General features: G+C 40.1%; 1 protein-coding gene across 3 annotated transcripts in view; it reads left to right on the top strand.

Annotated features, from left to right (window-relative positions):
- The window catches only part of ALCAM (activated leukocyte cell adhesion molecule), a 169,015-nt gene that overhangs the window by 97,836 nt on the left and 48,231 nt on the right, over positions 1-22,948 (top strand). The window contains exon 1 of one of the 3 annotated variants that reach the window (XM_030582338.1): positions 22,366-22,469. The exons of the other annotated variants lie outside the window; for them this stretch is intronic. The gene's annotated coding sequence lies outside the window, so the exon portion shown is untranslated. Of the gene's footprint in view, positions 1-22,365; positions 22,470-22,948 lie in introns of those variants that run through there. 3 annotated transcript variants of the gene reach the window in all.

Below are 22,948 nucleotides of genomic sequence, written 5' to 3'. Positions count from 1 at the left end.
GTCCAGATGCAGTGTCTGAACAGATGGGGGTGCAGCTCTGTGTACAGTGACTCCTCCCCCCATAGCTGAGGATTGATGGGGGCAAGAAACAGTGGAGGATGGTGAGCTTGCTAAAGCTGGGGGAGGTTTCTGGGGTGGGTCTGACACAGCCCCAGCCACTCCTTGCAGGAGAAGAGGAAGTCCCATCCTCTCCTGCCTCCAGCCCTACCAGGACTAGCAGCTGATCCTGGCTCAGGGTAGGAGCCACTGGCCTGGGGTGTCCCCAGCCCTGTGGTGATTTACCTCTCTGCTGGATCCTCTGGGTGCCTGAAACACTGTACCTGTTCAGCTAGGGAGTGGTGCGTGACTGCTCTTGCAGTGTCCCTTTGCTTCCCTGTCAGAATGTCATTTTTCTGCAGGGAAGCAAAGAAATCTGTGGGGGACATAAATTCTGTGCATGCACAGTGGCACAGAATTCCCCCAGGAGTAGAATATGTACGTGATTCAAGAGCACGTGGCCATAATGGTATCCCTCTACTTTCTTTCAAGCAATCTGGTACTGAAATTTTTACAAGGATCCTGATCTCTTAAAAAGACAACGGAGGAGTATAACTTTGGAAAGTCATTTTAATCTTGGCTACATGGCATTGGTTTCCCATTAAATTACTGTAAAAAGGCTTGTAATCAGTATCAAGGCATAAAAATATACAAAATTTCCAGATCTGTTCAAACGTAGTCAAAGGCCACATGAATAATACCCTAGCCTTGGTGTTTTAGGGAGGCCAACATGTGGATCCCTCAAATGAAGAGTACTGAAATATTAGTAATATATGAGAACTGCTCTACTATGAAAACTCAGCTAAGATGTTGGTGGGTGAGACAACAATGTATTAAGTTATAAGAGGCAGATTAATGAGATCCATCTCTTCTCAGGTAAATTAAATTTTGTGCATGTCACCTTAAGTAATAAAATATAAGAAATTGGTGGTGGTGTGTATTGAGGACATACATAGTTGCACTGCAAGACTCATGGCCTGCAGTGCTGTTACAACATAATTCATATTACTGAATGTATTACTGATATTTAACATTTAAAATAGCTTAAAAGCTAGTATTTTGTACTTTGTAAAAAAAAAAAAAATAAAAAATACTGGTTTGGTGCTTCTGAAGGGTACCAGAATGACAACTCTGGAGAATTGCCCCCTCCAGTTATCCAGAGAATTAAGGCATGCAATGGGGTCCTGAACTATGACTGAGGTCCCTAGAGGCTACAGTCATAATAATAGATTGTGATACATGCCATTTGAAGGTATGACATATGCTAGTAAAACTGATGCCCCAGTCCTGAAGTCAGTGTGACTACTCAAGCTGAAAGTTAAGTGTGTGCATAAACATTTGCAGGATTGGAATTTTTTATCTGTTATGCCTTTAGGTATCACTGTACTCCATACCATAACTTTATAATACTGCTTTTAGAACAGCTTAATCAAATTTTTCATATCCATTATAATCTGCTTCTAAAATACTAGCTATTGATATGATACTGGCAGCATAATTGCATATGAAATTATTTTTAATTACAGACTATAAATAGTACATTAGTAACCATGAATAAGAAGCTATAATCTATAACTTTCGTTTTTTTTCCTGGCATGCTGATAATTGGTATTGTGTTCTTATTTGTTGTTTGTTTGCCTTTTTCATTGCTATCAACTTTTTTGATAATAAAGAATTCACATACGCAGGAAAGGTCAGCAGCCAATCAAAAGTGTGCCTTTTTATGTAATTTACCTAATCCATTTTATCATAGTACTACAGTTGTATGCTGTTGGCACCTGGTGACAGACTGACATATCCTGAACAAACCGTATGGAATTAAGATAAACTTTATTCAGTAAAGTTAAACCTTATTGAATTAGGGCTAATACCTTTGGGGTACATTATATTAAAAATGCATTTGTAAATGTGGCTTTGTATGTACCTTCTCTAGTAGGGCAGGGAGATGCTAATGTACTTCAACCATTATCAGCCTTTGAAGCCATCTTCCTGGGGCAATATGCATATACTAATTCAAACTGGATTTTCCAGACACTAATAGATAAAATAAAAGATTTTTGGATAAAAGCCTGGGTTTTAACCTGACTCGTGGCTTTCTTCCTGATTCAGCAAATAGACAGGATCCCTGGTCCATGAAGAGCCCCAGTCCTTAGAGGAGGATTGGAAGGTCTTGGTCTACTGAGGCTTCATGTAACTATGTGATGGTTCTGAGAGGAAGCTCTGGCAAACTTGTAATCACAAAGAAACCCCAAGGTTGGGGACATGCCTGCTAAGCTCATGAGCATTCATGTAGGTTCTTTTTATTATTTTTTGTGTTTCATGTATGTAGTGCTTTTATCTTAAGAATAAAGCAGGTCTGCTTAGAGAGAACTGTGTGGTAACTTATCAGTGGCAGTCGCTCTGTTATCAGTCTCAGGGTAAGTCTACATTACAAAATTAGGTAGAATTTATAGAAGTTGGTTTTTTTAGAAATCGTTTTTATACAGTCGATTGTGTGTCCCCCCCACACAGAATGCTCTAAGTGCATTAAGTCGGCGGACTGCGTCCACAGTACTGAGGCTGGCATCGACTTCCGGAGTGTTGCACAGTGGGAATCTATCCCACAGTTCCCTCAGTTTCCGCTGCCCATTGGAATTCTGGATTGAGATCCCAATGCCTGATGGGGCAAAAACAGTGTCTCGGGTGGTGCTGGGTACATGTTGTCAGGCCCCCTTCTCCCTCCCTCCATGAAAGCAACAGCAGACAATTGTTTCACACCTTTTTTCCTGGGTTACCTGAGCAGATGCCATACCACGGCAAGCATGGAGCCAGTGCAGCTCACTGTCGCCGTACGTCTCCTTGGTGCTGGCAGACATGGGACTGCATTGCTGCACAACAGCAGCTCATTGCCTTTTGGCAGCAGACAATGCATTACGATTGGTAGCCATCGTCGTCGTACTCCTGGGTGCTCTTTTAGCTAACCTTGGTGAGGTCGGTCGGGGCACCTGGGCAGACATGGGAGTGACTCAGCCAGTTCATTCTCATCTTCTGGTGAGCACCCAGGAGATGACGATGGCTAGCAGTCGTAATGCACTGTCTGCTGCCAGCCTAAGATGTAGAAGATAGATGGAGTGGATCAAAACAAGAAATTGACCCAGCAATGTGCACATCATGCTGATGAACTCTGTATGGTCCCCTGTGCTGATCAGCTCACCACGCTGTCCAAACAGGAAACGAAATTCAAAAGTTTGCGAGCCTTTTCCTGTCTACCTGGCCAGTGCATCTGAATTGAGTGCTGTCCACAGTGGTCACAATGGAGCACTCTGGGATAGCTCCCGGAGGCCAATACCATCGAATTGCATCCACACTACCCCAAATTCGACCCGGCAAGGAGGATTTCAGCGCTTATCCTCTTGTCGGAGATGGAGTGAAGAAATCAATTTAAAGAACCCTTTAAGTTGGAAAAAGAAAGGGTTTCATCGTGTGGACAGGTCCAGGCTTAAATCAAGGTAATGCTGCTAAATTCAACCTAAAATCGTAGTGTAGACCAGGCCTCAGAGAAAGCAAGCAGGTCTGTTTAGGCAGATTGCCTTTGCTGGGAATAAGATAGTAAAGGCAGGGAACTGTTCAGGTATATACTCTGGCCAGATAAGAGTGAGATGTGGGTCTCCACACAGAAGGGCAACAGTTGGGAGGCTGGAAGCTGACAGTAGGTGCCCCAGCCGAACCACTGAGTGGAAATGCAGGTGCAGTTGCCCTGAGTCATGGCAGCTGTTAGTCTTGTTTGTTCAGATCTGAAAAAGAAAGGCAAAGCAGAAATTTCAGCAATAAAAGGTGAAATTGTGTGTTTTCTCCCATCACTGACAGAACACATCTGTTTCAGTTCATCATCATTCAATTGGAGACAGTTGCCAATACCAGGCCAGCTCCAGGCATCTGGGAAATTTGAAAAACGTTGTCTGTGAGGGCCCCTTAAATCTAAAGAGGCCCTCAAAGGAGCAATCTGTCATTTATTTAACATAAATCATAGGGATTCCAGCCTGACTCACATCCATTCTACTTTCAGTGAGTTGCTTTTTTTTTTTTTCGTTCCCGTTTCCTGTCTTATATTCTCTGTATAATGATGAGGATTGTCTCTAGGTAGCACTGAACTGTTGATTGTTCCAATTGGGCTATATTAATGTAATCTGAATCTCTTTGTCATCTCCCTTTATCGGTAAAAAATGTAGTTGGGAAAACAGTCATAGCAACCAAAAGCCTGCCAGCATCGGCAGGGCCCCCATTGCTAGCAGAATGACATAGAAAAGTGGAATTTCCATTTGCTTGGACACAGAGAGGATAGACTTTTTCCATTAAAAGCATATAGAGCTGATTCAGCCTGCTTAGAATTATGGAAAGATCAATCTACACTTCATGCATTCCATTTAGTGTTTTGATTTTTTATAAGGCTTTTTTGAATTTATTCTGTTTTTCATGTTTTTTCTCTTTTATAACTGAGTCAATTGCATTTATTTCTGGAAGACCATATTCTTTGCACATTGCTTTTCTAGCGAATGCAAGTTCTTTATTTTTTTTATTGTGTTCAGGGCCTTTTTAAGGATGGGAGTTGAAATAAGTGTGGATTGAATGTATGTGAAAAATAGGTAGAACGAATGGAAAGTATTATAGAAATTTACTTGACAGGACACTTGCTCTTACCTAGCAGTTTTTTTATTGTTCACTTTGCTGACAGGGTAGATGGAAATAATAAGTATGTTCTTTTGATTTTAGGTGATTAAATCCAATTGGAGTGTTAATGGAAGTAGCACACTTGTCAAGAATAGAAGATACACTACCCATAGTTGGTATTTTTGCTGGTTGTTGACCAAATATATGTTGACCAAATATGTTTTTATTTTGCATTTATGATATATTAAAATAACTCTGTTGGAACTTTAGGTTTCAAAGTTCTTCTCTGAAAAGAGACTATGTAAAAATGACACCATCTGCCCTTTCTTCATATTGTACTCATGTCTGCCACACAAAGGGAGCAGACCTCCAAGGGCAATTAGTCTTTGCTAAGGACTGCTTCTTACAACTGTGGGCCTCCACTGAGAGCTGAATTTGGCCTGCAGCATCTTTATTTTGGGTGACATTGCATGGAGCAGGAAAAATGTCCTACTTGATTCTCAGATCTCAGGAGGAATTTGCAGGTCTGTCAGTTGATTTGAAGTTATTGAGATATGTTGAGTATAAAATAATTCTATTGAAAAGCCATGGTAGTCATCTAGAGAAGGAAGATGAGGAAAAGGATCCTAGACACCCAAAAGGATGAGAGAGCTAGGGAGGACTTAAAGAGAGACAATAGAAAAGATGGAAGAAGAAAGGCCTGGGATCAAGGTGAGAGTGGGAATTGCTAGGAAAAAATGGGACATGGTGGACAACAGAACAGTATTAATGTTCATTAAGTGACTTAACATGGAGAACATACAAAGATCGCCTCAGGATAGACAGGGACAACGAAGCCTTGGTCATGCCCTAAACAATGTTTGACAGGATGGAAAGGAGTCAGATTGAGAAGTGGTCAAAGCTACAGTGTTATACCTGATTCAACTCTGTAACTACTAAGGCTCTGATCTCACAGTAAACTTTACATGGATGTAGAGTTCCACCTATGTGAAACTCGTGGTAAGATTAGGCCTAATGAAGGTGCACTGCCAGCATAGAAGGGAGCTGAATATTATATTTAGTAAAACTGATTAAAATGCTAAAAGTTAGTGGTATCACGATCCGTTAAGTGACATCCTTTTCACTTGGCCAGTTGTCTTGTAATTTAGTGAGCATTTTTATTTGCCTTGATAGATCTGTCTTTACCTTGTGGGATACTGTTTTCACTGGGAATTTATTATTGCACACCTTCTGTCTTTTGACACACACTTAATTTTCAAGGCTGGATTGGTGGGTAATGGAAGAAATTGTGTTTTGATGAGGGTAACAAGTCAGTTGTTATAGAAGACTTTCGTCATGTCACAGCTTACTGATTGATAAAATGTTGAAAATTATATTGAAAAATACTTAAGATGTTTCCTCTGTACAACATGACTGCAGGGAAGCTAATATAACATTGATGTATTGTTGGGGGGTTTTTTTGTTTTATTTTTTTTAAGAGAAGTCTCCAGAGATGATCCTGGCAATTACAGGCCAGTAAGCCTAATTTAAGTGCTAGGTAAATTGGTTGAAACTATAATAATGAACAGAATTAACAGACACATATAAAGCACAATATGTTGGGGAAGAGACAATGTGGCTTTTGTAAAGGGAAGTCGTACCTCATCAATCTATTAAAATTCTTTTAGGGTGTTGGCAAGGATGATCCAGTTGATTTACAGTGTACTTGGATTTTCAGAAAGTCTTTGAAGTCCCTCAGTAAAGGCTATTAAACAAAGGACTCAGCGTGAGATAAGAAAGTCCTCTCGTGGATCTGTAACTGTTTAAAAGACATGAAACAAAGGATAGGAATAATTGGTCAGTTTTTACAGTGGGAGAGGAAAATAGCAAGGTCCCCCAAAGATCTGTACTAGGACAATGCTGTTTGCCTTTTTCCAGATCATTTATGAATATGTTAAACAGTGAGGTGGCAGAGTTTGCAATTAAGTCCAAAGCTGACTGCAATGAGTTACAAAGGTATCTCATGAAACTGGGTGATTGGGCAACAAAATGGTAGATGAAATTCAATGTTGATAAGTGCAAAGTAATGCCCATTGGAAAACATAACCCCAACTATGCATGTAAAATCATGGGGTCTAAGTTAGCTGTTACCACTCAAGAAAGAGATGTTAGAGACAACATGGGTGGTTGTCTGAAAACATCTGCTCAATGTGTGGCAGCAGTCAAAAAAGCTAGCAGAATATTAGGAACCATTAGGAAAGGGATAGGTAATAAGACAGAAAATATCATAATGCCACTATATAAATCCACGGCATGCACTATTCAAGATGGTTGCATCATCTGAAATATATATATATATATATAAAAACTGGAAAAAGTACATAAGAAGGGTAACAAAAGTTATTAGGAATATAAAACAGTTTCCATATGAGGAGAGAATTAAAAAACTGGGACTGTTCAGCTTAGAAAAGAGATGACTTAGGGGAGATATGATAGAGATCTATGAAATCACGAATGATGTGGGGAAGATTATATAATGAAGTGTTGTTTACCCTTTCACATAATACAAGAATGAGGGTCACCCAATGAAATTAATAGGCAGCAGATGTAAAACAAACCTAAGGATGTATATCTTTACACAGCGCATAGTCAACCTGTGGAACTCATTGCCAGGGGATGTTGTGATGGCCTAAAGTATAACTGGGTTGAAAGAAGAATTGGGTAAGTTCATGGAGGACAGATCCATCTATGGTTATTAGCCAAGATGGTCTGGATACAACCCAATGCTTTGGGTGTCCCTAAACTTCTGACTGCCAGAAGCCGGGATTGGATGGCAGAGGATGGATCACTAAATAAATTGCTCTGTTCTGTTCGTTTCCCCTGAAGCATCTGGCACTGACTACAGTCAGACATGATGCTGGGTTAGATGGACCAGTATGGCCATTCTTACGTTGAGACTTCTGTGATTAAAGAGACTACAACAGCATATGACTTTACACATTAACTTTTGTAACTTCTTTTTAATCTTGTTTTCCACAATTCACTAACCTCCATTGTGATGCTTGTTCATTAACGCAAATGTTCTGTGATTTCAGGCATTTGGCAAAATAATCCTTTGCCCTTATTTTCTAATTAGTTTTATCTCAATAGAAAATAAAATATAAGGAAGGGAATTGTAAGAATATACTCTTTTCTCTTTTCCTCCTCCTTCTCATTTGATATGCCAATTACTTATGTTTTAACCATTCTAGAATATTTGTGTATCTACACTTTTGAAGGTATAGGTCACTCAGTCACTGAAACTCAAAATGGTTTTTTGTTAAGGGGTTATGAAACTGTTACTGTATGCCATTCTTTACTGAAAGAATTTGGGATGTCTTTGTGTATGTCAGTGAATATAAAGAATTAACCTTATTTTACCGATCCTATTTCCATGCTTTTCTTCCACATCAGTTGTAGTGCATGGAAGAAGCACAGAGAGTGGGGCAAAGTAGGACATAGCTATGTTGCTGTTGTTAGCTGGGAGCACATGAAGGAGGAGCCCCTTCATGTATTTGACTAGGAATATGTGGATTTAGGGATCCAGGATCCATAGAAAATGCTGGCTCTGTATGTATTCTAGTTCCCATAACTATCCTTACTGCTTCCCTGTGAGACAAAATGATGCCAATCTCAAAAGCTGTGGCCCTTTTGAATTAGTATATTTTTCTTTCATATGTCTTAATTAAAGAGGAACCTAGGAGCCAATAGGATGTGCCCCCAGTAGGAGTGAGGCTCTTACTGCATCATAAATTATTATGACATGATTAGGCTATGCTATTTTGCATGGAACAAAATGGTGCATTTCATGGAGCAACATTTAATTTTCATTAGTTGATGATTAAAACAGACTTAACAAAGCTTTTAATAAAGTGCTGAAAATGTTTCAGTACATGCCTAAAGAAAGAAACAGATTTTTTTTCGAACTCTTTCTTTTGATGGTTGGAGTTTTTTACTTTAAGAGTAATACATTCTCTTAGGGTTAGGGGTGGAAAGTCTGTCTCATACGCTCTTGTATCCTCCTCCTACACTCCACTTCTGAATGTTTTAGTCCTCACAGGCAGCAAAAATCAGGACACTGGCTCTGAAGACTTGACAGTTGAGTGCTGTAAGGAGTGAAGTAAAGATGAAAAACTCAAGAGTTGGGAGAAAAGGGACCTGCAGCCTTCCGTCACCCCTGAGAAAAACAGGTTAACTTCGGGAAAACTGTGCCATCTCTCTCCCAGCTGCATTCAGTGGCCTGATCTGAAGAGTAGGCAGCTGGCACTGAGAAAACTCCACCTGCTCCTGCCATCTGTCCTCTAATCCCTACATTGGCAAGATCATAGTTCATACATATCTCTGAAACCTCTCTCTGTACATGTGCAGAAGGTGGAAAAACTGGCAAAAAGTCTGGACTCCACCTCTTTCAAGAGATTAGGTTTTCTTGGGCACTGGCCAACTCTATATTGACGTCAAATCTATGATGACAAGGTAATTAGTGTTACGTCTTCAGAATAAAATCTCACAAGTCCAATATGAAAAACAGATGTTATTTAAATAGCATTTATGCATAAATGCTATCATGTGGGTATCATACCTTTTAGTCCCAGATTTGGACCTTAGCGTGCAAAATATGGGGGTTAGCATGAAAACCTCCAAGCTTAGTTACCAGCTTGGAGTTGGTACTGCTGCCACCACCCAAAAAATTAGAGTGTTTTGGGGCACTCTGGTCCCCCTGAAAAACCTCCCCTGGGGACCCCAAGACCCAAATCCCTTGAGTCTCACAACAAAGGGAAATAATCCTTTTTCCCTTCTCCCCTCCAGGTGCTCCTGGAGAGGTACACAGACACAAGCTCTGGGAATCTAAACAGAGTGACCCCCCCCTCTCCGTTCCCAGTCCTGGAGAACAGAATTACCGAGTTAATTTCTCTTTCCCTCCCTCCACCCAGAGGGTATGCAAAGTCAGGCGAACAAATCCAACACACACAGATTTCCCTCTGACTCCTTCCCCTACCAATTCCCTGGTGAGTACAGACTCAACTTCCCTGAAGTTTCCCAGTAAAGAAAACTTCAACAGATTTTAAAAAGAAAGCTTTATATAAAAAAGAAAAATACATACAAATGGTCTCTCTGTATTAAGGTGACACATACAGGGTCAATTGCTTTAAAGAAATATGAATAAACAGCCTTATTCAAAAAGAATACAAATCAAAGCACTCCAGCAGTTATATTCATGTAAATACCAAAGAAAAGAAACTATATAACTTACTATCTGATCTCTTTGTCCTTACAACTTAGAAACAGAAGATTAGAAAGTAAAACTACTTCTCCAAAGCTCAGAGACAGCAGGCAGACAGAGAACAAAGACTCAGACACAACCTTCCCTCCACCCAAAGTTGAAAAAATCCGGTTTCCTGATTGGTCCTCTGGTCAGGTGCTTCAAGTGAAAGAGACATTAACCCTTAGCTATCTGTTTATGACAGTGGGTATATTGATCCATCATCTCAGTATCAAATTATGGGGAAAAAATACAGGATTGTTTTTCCTATTTATTGTAATACAGAATATTGTTTCTAAAACTAATCTAGTGGAGAATCTACAGGGATTTTTGATTACTACTTCTGAGATACAAAGTTTTGTTTAACTTGATGAAAAATTTTCAGTTCTTTGAAAACATTAAAGTATTGGTTACTCATAGTTTGGGTCATTTAAAAAATAAAATCCTTTCTGAGAGTGATTTTGAGTCACTTAAAAAAATAAAATGCATTCCGTGAAGCAAACTGCAGAGTCATTTTAGGCAAGAGGAGAAAGCAGAAGTAGCAACCACAATATGATGCTTGAATGCATTAAGGCAGGGAGGAGGTAGAAAAGGAGATGAAAATGTAATTGGAACAGTTTTAGTGTAGGAAAAAGATTGTACACCTTCCCTGTAAAAAGCAAGAGTGATGTTACAATGGTCAGAAGCATGACTCAAAAAGGTCAGTCCTCCGAATTCTTTATACTTCTAGACTCGTAAGCGAATTTTCATTCTGCCTGATTAGATACATTTTGAAGCTGAAACTCTTGTGCAGTATTGTTTCAGTAGTCTCTCTCTTTCTTTGTTCCCCATTGCTTCCCACCTGGCAGGAGACTTCCATCATTGCTTGTATCAAACTTTTGCTTGATCATTTAAATTCACTTATTTTACAAATGGAACACTTTTAAAATCATACAATATTTATGCAGTTTATTTTTCTTTTTTTTAAGTAAAACACAGTTACTTCCGTCAACAATCTGACAAAGGATATGTCCTTTGGCAGGTAGAGTAGTAGACCCAACAGAGCTTTACTATCTTTGATATTTGTGATCGTTTCAACAGTAATACACACACACTTTGGAAAAGATTTCTGAAAAATTACTCATCAAAGTACACCATAAACAAAAATTTGGTCTTTCCTCTGAAATATGATAGCAGATAAGTAAGAAATGAATGATGGGAAAACCATTTACTGATAATGATCTCCAAAAGTCAATTGTTGGAAAGAGAACTTTTCCATTTCACACCTCTTATAAGATATGCAGTGCTTTTTATGATACTGACAATGAATTTCCAATGCTATCACTTCAGATGGTTCCACCCAGTTCTTTTGGGAACATTGTTTTTTCAGGATTCCCACGAATTCAAGGGTTTAAAGGCATCTACTGTTTTATAAATCTTTTAGTAGACCTTGATCTAGTAAACTAGTTCAGGTAATTTGGAATTACACTAACCTTTGCTACCTATAATGCCATAAATATATGGAGCTTTGCAAAACACATAAGATAACAAAGTTCTTATCTTGAAGAGCTTTCAAATTTAAAATTTCAGCTTCATTCCATGAACACAAATCTACATGCTCAAACAGCAACAAGACTGCGCTAGCAATATGTTTTTGTTTTGTGTGTGTGATTGTATGATAGTGCCAGGTGACTTTGCATAAAATGCAAGCTAATTAAAATTTCCCTTAAAGGGATCGAGATGAATGCAAAATGTTCTTCTGCCTCTTCAGATGTAAATATCCCACTGATGGAGAGGAAAGAGAACAAAAGCTGCAATACAGAAATTTGAAGCTGGGTAACCAGTCCCCACCAAACCTAGAACAGAAGGTTGTTTTTTAGAGTCTGGGTATAAACTAGGTTTCCTATTTATAGGATCTGATCCAAAGCTCATTGAAATCTAAGGGAGAGTCTGTCCACTGATGTTAATAGTTTTGGGGGGGGGGGCCATTAAGGGTAACATTTTTACTTCTTGTGGCCCTTACTTTTTTTCTTTGAAAGTTAACTCACTGCCCATGTGACACAAAAGTACATGCATCTTTAACGAACTACGACACAGAGCGAGCAGTGTGATTCTCTGCTCATGTACACATACTTGCAATAGCACAGAAGTGGCTGTGGCATCACTCGCACTAGCTGTCATCCAGCTTGCACAAGTATGCATATGTGAGCTGGGAATCACACCCCTACTTCAAAGAGTAGACATAGCCACAGTGACTGCCTTCTAGCTTCTCTTTTGTACAGGTGCGCTGGAACAACTTGTATAGTGGGGGTGCGGAGAGCCTCTGAAGAAAACTGTGTACCCTGTATTTAATGGAAACTACTTCAAGTCAGGGGGTGTGGCAACACCCCTAGTTCCAGCACCTGTGCTTTTGTAGGTTTCACTGTCATTCCATGGAGTGGATTAAATGACCGATATGCACTCATAACTACAAACAAATCATTAAAAGCAGCAAAGAGTCCTGTGGCACTGTATAGACTAACAGACGTATTGGAGCATGAGCTTTTGTGGGTTAATACCCACTTCGTCGGATGCCTGAAAGCTCATGCTCCAAAACGTCTGTTAGTCTATAAGGTGCCACAGGACTCTGCTGCTTTTACAGATCCAGACTAACACGGCTACCCCTCTGATACTAAACAAATCATTGATGATCTGTTTTCAGGACTACCAATCTTGGCATTTTCCTTTATCTTTTTTGAGTTAGGCCTTAGGGGTATGTCTGCATTGCAGCTGGGAGCGAGCTTGCCAGCCTGGGTAGATGGACTCTCACTAGCAGGGCTTGAGCTAATACGCAAAAAAGAGCAGTGTGGATGTGGCAGCTGTGGCAGAGACATGGGCTAGCTACCTGAGCTCAAACCAAGGGGTTTGGGTGGGCTTGAGAGCCTGTGCTGCAGCCCAAACTGCAATGCCCACATTGCTATTTTTAGCATGCTAGCTTCAGCGCAGTTAGTATGAGTCTGTCTACCCAGAGTGGAAGGCTTGCTTCTCACTGCTGTGTAGGTGTACCCTATGAAAAAGGGATAGAAACTCTCCCTCCCCTCACCCTACATTAGCATTAATTCTTCTTTTTACATTCGCACATTGCATCTTGAAAATTTGCTGCTGAGTTAAGACAATATTTGCTTTGAACTACTCATTTAGTCTTAAGCTTTGCAAAAGCTAACACATAAAGCAGCATCTTTGTAACTTTAAAGTTTGATTTGATTCAAAGCACAGAATTTGCTGCACTCCAAATGAACATTCAGTTGATGGAGGAAATGTGAATTCTGCAGAGGTATTACTACGCAAAATTTTAAAAAAGAAAGCTCCACCTCTTTGGCACTCTATCAGAAATTTCAAAGGACATAACTATTTTGGGACTTCACACAATTAAAACTGTTGAAATGACAGTCTTTAAACATAATAGTCTGGAAATAGCTTCACAGTTTTAGAAAAGTTCAAACTGAGCTTGAGTCCGAAAGACTATTTTGCTGTTCATATATTCTCAGAGTTACTTTCTTAGCAGTTAATATATTCTTCAAATGTAGGTTAATGTGGAATAAATATATTTTTTCATCACAAACCTTGCTTACAAACACACACATGAAATTATAGCAGAAGAATCCATGACTGTTAATCTTGCATAATGGTTTCCATTCTAAACCTCCTTAACATTCTAAAACTTTCATCTTTTGTGCTGAAATTTTCCAGGACAGGGGATTTTTCTAAAAGGCTCACGCAAAAATGGTTCAGCTGTTTTAAGAACAAACTGTGGGGAAAGGAGGGGAATGCAGTTATGAAAGCTTTCTTACAACTAATTTTTAACGACTCTGATGCTGAAAGGGCTAGTAGTAGAATTTTGAAATTTGGCAGAGGTAGGCCTCACTGAGATAAGTTTCATTTGAATTCTCTCATAAAAAACATTTTGATTTTATCAGGTCGAGAGACATTGAAATTGTGCTGTCTATGTGCAGTAGGTTTTATATGAATTCTCTCCCTAAACTCATAAATGTCCCAATTCTGGAGACATTTATGTACACGAGTGTCTTTACTCAAGAGTGCTCGCACTGAACTCACCTTTGGATATATGTAGCTATTTGTAGGATCTAGACCAAAGTGTACAGCTAAGGATGGCTGTGCTGCATGTGTGTGCATGGATAGCTTAGCTACAGAATTAAATCCCTAGTGGATATGTGCACTAGCTGTGGAGGCCTTGACTCAGTCCTGCCCTTTTTCATAACTTATAAAGAGGTTAGGCCGGGCCAGAGGTACACCTTATATAAATTGCACAGGAGCTGAATGAAGAGTGCCACAATTGCTTTTGGCTCCATCCCCATAGACTTTGTAAGGTCTAAAGGGATTAGGGGAAACTGCTGCCCACATTGTATAGTTGGAAGATGGGAGGAACTGCACAGCTCCTAAATTTCACAGAGGGGATTTTCTAAGATGGGTGGGACAGGGGATTCCAGTGGTGCTAAATAGATAATTGTAGCGATGGAATTTCCATGTGTTATTGCCAATCTTTTGCAAGACAGCAGTGGTCAGAGTCCTACAGAGTTTGTTTTTTACATTTCCCCTCCCACTCCCCCCGCAGTCATTTTTCTACACAGGTTATGCTAGGCTGGTTTTTTATTTCCCAATACAACATCCTCATTATATGAGGAGCTCTGTGGTGCATAGCAAAGGATGCCAGCTTCAGTGTAGGGTCAGGACCTGCTATGTATAGTATCTTTACGGCAATATATTGCTCAGCACTTCCTTTTTCATGATAATACCATTCTACTTGTTTCCATCCTCACAGAGCTATTAATGTGTTTGGTTCATTTTTTCCATTTAGAAGAAAGTCTGATGATTTGTTCATGCTTATTGCTTTGTGAAATAACAGCTTCGTCTTCTTCCCTCACTGAGTTTTAACACATTCTCTTTGGCTCTATTATTTTCAACTAACTTTTTTGCATTACATATTCTTATTGAATGTTTAGAAAAGAGTACAGTAACTTGGAGCTTGATCCTGGAAGGTGCTGAGTACTATGTTCCTACTCAAGCTAAGTACTTACAGACCTACTTAATTTCAAGCACAGAGACTACCTACATGCTTGAAGTTAAGCAGTTGTTAAGGGATTTGCTGTAGTGCCTTGCAGAGTTACGCCTATATTTTGAGTTTGGGTCTTGCAAAGGTATCCACCTGAAAGGACATTTTTGTCTACATGGAACCAATTCTTTGGGCCCTTTTTAAAGAGGTTACCACATTAACAGTGAAGATTCCAAAGGGATCATTTATTGTCCATTGTATCAGTTTTTAGAAATGTACAAAGAGTATTCTTTTATTCCTTTTAAAATTCCTCTTAATATTGCAAGGGAGATTAACACTAAAAAAAGCACATCAAAGGAATGTTTGGCTTCAGACAAACTGACAAAGAACAAAAAAAATGTTGACACCCCTTAAATAGTCTTATTGTACCATCTTACAAATGTCTATGATCAGTGCATGATGCTATATATTCACCTGTGTTGGCACAGCAGGACAAGATAAGTACAGTGTGTCAACCTCAACTTCAAAGTTCATTTCCTTTTGGTTTGTCTGTTAAGTTGAACAGGAAAAAATGGGCATGATTGTATAGAATCACGTGACCCAGATATCATCTAACAATCAGTCCCTGGTTAATCACCAAATTATAGATTTACTGATTTCTTTCTTTAAACAAGGCATAGATATAAATTATTTGATATAGCCTCTCTATCGTCTATATCAAATCACTTATCCAGAAAGTCATTTTCTGGCACAGTATGGATGTAGGTGTTTAACCTTTCAAGCTTTAAAATATCCCCACATTTTTTCTATTTTAATGTCTAACTTTAATAATAATAATAATAAAGACAGTACTCTTCTGGAAGGTCTGTTGATATTAAGTAGGTAAGGAAGAAATATATGCAAATTATTTTAAATCTGTGAAATAGAATGCAAAATCTTAATAGAATCCCATCCTCTTCATGAATATTAACGATAGTCTTTTTCAAAAAAAATTTGTTATTAAAATGAAGAACCTCCGAGTGTAAATGAACATAGAACACTAGATTATCAGGGTGGCCATATTAAGGTTTGTTTTTTGTTTTAAATGCGTAAAGATCTATACAATTCCATTAAACGTATGTCAGCGTATTGCATTGAGAAATAGCTTGTGATCCTTTAAATACAATCTGTGGCCTAAATTTTGCTTTCTGTTTAAATGCAGAGTAATTAAGGGTATGTCTACACAGCAAAGAAAAACCAGTGGCTGGCCCTTGCCAGATGACTTGGGTTCAAGGGGCTCGGGTTTTGAAGCTGTTCCATTGCTGTGTAAACTTCCAGGCTCGAGCTGAAGCTCGGGTTCTAGGACCCTGTGTTGTTGGAGGATCCCCAGGCTCCAGTTCCAGCTCAAGGTTAGAAATCTACATCGCAATGAAACAGCCCCGCAAACCTGATTCAGCTGGCACAGGCTAGCCACTGGTTTTTCTTTGCTGTGTAGAAATATCTTAAGAGCAGGATTTGGCCTTCTATTGTAATGCATATGCAGAAAGGGTAATAATTAGGGATGTGTGTTCATCCTTAATTTTATCACTTCCTAACTTTGATTGTTTAACCATGCAAACACTCTTTATAGTAGGCATACTTAACTCCTCCTGTATCGAAAATAGAATTGTCAGCTGTGTGGATTTTGATTGAGAGCTCCCTTTTTTTATGCAGATGTTAGCCTGTCTCTTGGACACTTAAAACTATCTAGGGTTCTCTGTATTATGCCAGAAGATGAACATCAAACCATGAGAACATCAGATTGCCCTTGATCTCTCTGATGGCTGTTTGAATTGGTTAAGATCAATGCAAGCAGAGAATGGAACCACCTTGTGGAAAGCAAACATTGAAGATGATAAAAGACAGTGTCTGAAAGCCAAAAGCTTGGAAAGTGGCTTGTTGTGGCTTAGAGGAGGAGATGCCTGCTTTTGGAAGGGTGGGATGGGTAGCTATGGCAGGCTTGCTGATTGACCTGGGAGGTAAGGTCCAGGGGGTGCACATCTCCTTTGTCTACAGACCCAGGAGCATGAGCTGACACTTGGGTCCCCAAAGTGTGTGGTTTGGAAATGAGGATGATCTACCGGGGCCTGATTTAAAGCCTTCTGAAGTACATGGGAATCTTTCCATTGATTTCAATTGGCTTTAGTTTGGGAGATAGATAAATGTGTGACAACCTCTGACACACATTGTACTGCAAAAAGAACAGGAGTATTCATCCGAAGAAGTGAGCTGTAGCTCACGAAAGCTCATGCTGAAATAAATTAATTAGTCTCTAAGATGCCACAAGTACTCCTGTTTTTGGCAGATACAGACTAACACGGCTGCTACTCTGAAACACATTGTACTGTGTTTCATCCTTATTGAAAGTCAAGTAATTAAGTCATAACAAAGAGAGAGATTTTGCAGATGAGAATCCACCTCTAACTGATTTTTTTCCCTTCAAGTAGCTTCAGAATATAGTTTGCAGTTAAATAAGCACATTTCAATAGTAACACTACCAGAAGGCCAAAAATCTTCAGACATCTCAATCCCTAATATGTGACCCCCCTCCCAGAAAAAGACCCCAGTTCCCTTAAATTTAGTGGTCTCTGCATTATAGGCTGGAAGCTTTTCCATATGTGCCAAGGCCTTTTGTTTTCTATCAGGAAATCCTGACTCAGCTGTCACTCATGCTGCTTTGCCCTAAAAATACACTATTAATACAAAAACGTGAGTTTGCAATCTTAGCAGGAGGTAGCTATTGTCATTATTAAAACACTCACGTTTTCTAGACTGACCACCAAATGAAGACATAGGAAGACATGCATACATAGAATGGTAGAAATGGAAGGGACCTTGAGAGGTCATCTATTTCAGTCTCCTTCACTCATGGCAGGACCAAGTATGATCTAGACCATCCCTGACAGGTGTTTGTCTAACCTGCTCTTAAAAATCTCCACTGATGGAGATTCCACAACCTCCCTAGGCAATTTATTCCAGTGCTTAACCACCCTGGCATGAAGTTTTTCCTAATGCCAAACTAAACTGCCCTTACTCAATTTAAGCCCATTACTTCTTGTCCTATCCTTAAAGGTTAAGGAGAACAATTTTCCTCCTCCTTCCTTGTAACTATCTTTTATGTACTTGAAAACTGTTATCATGTCCCCTCACAGTCTTCTCTTCTCCAGACTAAACAAACCCAATTTTTCAGTCTTCCCTCAGATCATGTTTTCTGGACATTTAGTTATTTTTGTTGCTCTTCTCCTTACTTTCTCCAGTTTGTCCACATCCTTCCTGAAATCTGGTGCCCAGAACTGGACACAGTACTCCAGTGGAGTGGAGTAGAGTGGAAGAATTACTTCTCATGTCTTGCTTACAACACTCCTGCTAATACATTCCAGAATGTTTGCTTTTTTGGAACAGTGCTACACTGTTCACTCATATTTAGCCTGTGATTCACTATAACTCCCAGATCCCTTTCTGCAGTATCCTTCCTTTTTTTTTTTTGCTCCCCATGCATCTTACAAATATATCCACTAACACAGAAGAGAGATGTCAAAATATGTCTTTTTCATATGTAGTTTTCTAAAATACCTTTGCAGGGATTTCTCTAATTCCTGTTATGAGTGTTTGTTGTGATTTTGCTAGTTTGAAGACTCAGGCAATCTTATTTTAGCCATCTCAAGGGAAACTGGTATGTGGCTTCTGATTTTGGACAAAATCATCCAAACTTTCATTTTAGCAGACCATTCATTGATTACATATTCTGAATTTTGTAAACCTAAATAGTCTCCATAAGCATTTTCAGTCACACTCCCAAAGCTCCTGCTTGTTGAGTGTTTTGTGGTATATGCTTGTTACCGTAGCAACTTGCAGAAGTTGATATAATTGTCTGAGAGTGAACAAAAAAGGAACAAGAGTCCCATGATGGCACTAAGTATACATTAGCAGAAAAAGCAAATCTCCTTCTTTTCTATCTAAAATGCTGTCACGTCTAATAATTTAAAATGCCTGTTTGACTTGAGCTTGAACTAGTTTATATACCAAATCGTTTGCTTCTTATTTACATAAGAGCAAGGCTCTTTTGTTGCTTTTTAGTCTTGAGGAAAAGAACTTAAAGGGGAGTTTTCTTGCTGTTTAACAGAAACTAAGATTAGAATTGTAAATATAAAATTAAAACTACACCATCCTTCCACCCACCCCAAATCAATTCTTTAGAGCAGGGCAAGGGGAACCTAGGGTCCCCTGCCCTTTCCTACTTTTGATTGTTGTTTCCAACAGTATTTCTGAATGCAGGAAATATTGATCTTCATGTTGTAAATTAAGAGGAGTTTTTTGTAACTTTTAAGTTTACATTTCTTGAGCACCATCTAGTGGACCAAATGCTGTCTCTCTTAATTTAGAAAACAGCACTTGAATTTAATCAAACTGTATAGCAGATTACAGCACACTCTAAGAAGACTGTTTTTATTTTAAAATATGATCAATATATTTAAATTGAGTATGTGACCATATAACAGAAACACATGATCAGCAACAGCTTGGTTAAAATGGAATATTGTTAAACTAGAACTCTTAGGATGTGAACAAATATAACAGCCTATTATATTTATCTTAAATCCTTCCTTCTCCTTCTCCCCCCAGCCGGGTTCTCAATCCCAGTGTGATTGATTCCCTTCTGCCTATTTTGTCTTGTTTACATCATAAGATTTTGTAGAAGGGATTTTCACTTACAGTATTTTTGTATAGGACTGTGATGAGTTAGGGAATATATGTACAGCTCTTAAATCCTGTTGGATAGCGCGGGGGCGCTTTGTCAGATTGTGGACTCTATTTTGAATGGGCTAGTTTGCCTTCTCCATTGTCCTTTTACCTCCATCTTGGACAGAAATTCCAACGGGAAGCAGCATAGGGATAACAATAAAGAATCAGTAACGTAAATGCTCTCCCATTGAAATAAAACCACTGTAGACAATAGGCTCAGCCTTGCACAGAAGAACCAGTCATCCCAGATGGGCTGGTAACTTAGTAACTGATCACCAAGTAGGGAATTTTGATCACCTGATGAGGCTGTTAAGGGAATCATCTGATAAGAGGGCTGGAAGTTATAAAAGAAAGAGTCCCTCAGCAATCACTTTACAGAGAGGTTAAGAAGAGAGCAGAGATTCCATCTCTTGGATGAGACTATAGGTGAACAGTGGAGAGAGATGGGATATTGGACTGCACAGAGTATTCTGGTCTATGCGTGAGGAAACCGAGGCAGGGAAAATGTATATTGCTGTGTGTTAATTTATCTAAATGTGTGCATATCAGTGTGCTAAGTAAAGAGAATATTGTATCCAAAATCCTATGCAAAGTTTATTTGTGTCTGTCTATAAACCAGAAGGTGCACACTTCTGGTGGGTTTCTGGAGAATGTGCATGTGCTGCTGAGGAGTCTTGGGAGAGACATTAGTTTCAGGGCTGTGGCAACTGGATCAAGAATGTCTCTGCTGCCAAGAGGGGTGTCACACATGAGGCATGAACCTGGAGTGTGGGCCTAGAGGCCCAAAGCTGGCCAGGAATAGTGCCTAAACTCTGCCCAGCTCCAGCAAGCTAAAGCATTTGGGATTCAGCATTTGTATCCCCTCAGAGCAGTCTGAGTGTCCTGCCGAGGAGCTCAACCACATCTGTGACAAGCACTGGTCACAACCGGGGTCCAGTCTGACTGTGGCTTTTAGTAGTTACCACAATATTAAATGTTCAGTACTAGTAACAGTAGTAGTAATAAACTCAGGCAAAATCCTCATTAAAAACAGAGTCTGCCTGAGTAAACACTAGGTAAGAACTTCAGTATTTGACCCTTTCAGAATATATATTATATTTTATTTAACTGTCCACCTATCTGAGGTGAGGGCACATCGCTAACCAGGATGTACACATGGTAGGCGGAATGTCGGCCAATTCCAAGTACCATTCCAGACCCCTGGAGAGTAGTCCTCTGGCCCAGAGATCCTTACTTTGGGAGAGGGTAAGTCAGGGGACAAGTGCACCATGAGCATCATATGGCCTTGGCAAAGCGTGATGAATCTGCTGAAAAATCCAGTGCAGCTGGTGGTTGTATGACCTTCTTGTACAGCCCCGAATATGCCATCATCTCCCTCTTGCTCCTTAAATAAGGTTCCTGGTTCAGCAGCAAGTTGGGGAAGTCTTTGATTGTGCAACTCCAGTGAAGCCATGCTGGCTTGGCATTGGAGAAGGGAAGCAAAGGGTCCCCCAGACCTATGTTCAGGCATAGGACCACTCTCCAGTGGCTGTGATCTCTGGCAGAAGCCCCAAATGCACAGGTTTGGTGGATGTCATATTTCAGGGCAACTGTGTCTGTATTACTCCTCTGAGGTCCAGCAGGGGCAACCACTCTCAGGCTTCCTTCTCCCCAGTTGTCATCGTCTCCCTCCATCTTGACCAGAATATTTCTCAGCTGCACAGCTCCCTGCCTATACTGTGAATGCCCCAGGAAGGGGCAATACACCTGAGCAGGCCTGGTTTAGTATTCTCCTCAGAGACATTAAATAGTGAAATTGCCACAGTTAAGTTGCACACTGCTCTTTCTAACTGATGACATTTATTCTTAACTAAAAGTCTGATGCGAAAAACCTGTTAAACAATAAAATAAAAAAATTTAAAAAACCCTACACTCCCTGATGCCAACAAGGACTATGGCCAGTGAACAGGTTCTCAAATCCCACCTGAAGTTTTCCTGAGAGATGTAGATTTTTCACATCCCTGAGCAACACAGAAATACCAAAGTGTGTAGTGTAGGCCTGGAGTTTAAATTTAATTCACTAAGGTTTACATTAATTCTGTAAGGTTCACAAAATTGCCATCTGTGTCACAGTGGGCAAACCCCATCCTCATTCAGTGCAGAGGGACAGTCTGGGAAGAATATTGAGGAAAGACTTGCTAAGGCTGTTTTCCCCCTAGACTTCTGTACTGGAAGTTTTTCCATGGGAGGGGATGACGTAAGCTTGTATAGTTTGTTTTGTAAAATTGATTTATAAAAATAGCAAAGCAAAACTGTATTAATAACAACAGCGCTACTATTAACATATTCAGTTGGTACGCTTTTATAAAATTATTTCAGTTTTCATTTTTCTTCTTGTGTGCTATGTGAATCTCTTTTTGCATTTCACTCATTTTAGACGATGAAACTACACTGGTCAATTTCACTTTGAAATTCCCATGCGTAGCGCTATTGTGTTTGGGCTACTTTATGTCTAAACCATCTGCTAGAGAGACAAGGCAGGTGAGGTAATATCTTTTATTAGACCAACTTCTGTTGGTCCGAGAGAGACAAGCTTTCAAACAAGACAGAGCTGCTCTTCAGGCCTGGGAAAATGTCGCAGCAAAATGAAAGGTGGAACAGATTGTTTAGCATAAGTAGTGAAGAACAAGTAATATCCTGGATTTGACACGACTACAGCTGTACTGCATAATACCAAAGGTATTACGTTTATTTTGATTCTAGGCTGTCCTTATGTTGATAGTGTTGCGACATATGCCCTGCAGACAGAACTGGCTGAGTTTTCAGATGGGAAAGATAAACATGTTTGTTCAGTTTTAAGGCAACGAGGCTGGATACAAGGTAGCAGCTAGCAGGGCCGTCTCTAAGTTTTTTGCCACCCAAAGCAAAAAAAACTTTTGGCTGCACCCAACCCCAGCCCTGAGCTCTCTTTCCCCCCCACCCACCTGCACCCCCTGCTGCCCCAGCCCTGGGCTTCCCCCACCAGTGCTGATTCCGTGCACTCCCCCCTCACCTCTAGCTGGTCCGGCGCTGGCAGGATCGGAGTAAGCAGCGGGACACCTGGGCCACGCCTCAGCCCAGGGTCCCTCCAGCCAGGGCTCCTGCCTCTGGGACCGGCTGGGACCTGGGAGGGCAGAGCTGAGGGACTGCCCCGGCAGCGGGCTGAGGAGCCAGGGCAG

Source organism: Gopherus evgoodei, chromosome 1, assembly GCF_007399415.2.
Source record: "Gopherus evgoodei ecotype Sinaloan lineage chromosome 1, rGopEvg1_v1.p, whole genome shotgun sequence".
Taxonomy (NCBI): Eukaryota; Metazoa; Chordata; order Testudines; family Testudinidae; genus Gopherus; species Gopherus evgoodei.
The sequence above is the reverse complement of the archived record's forward strand: the minus strand, read 5'-3'. Positions and strand labels throughout refer to the sequence as shown.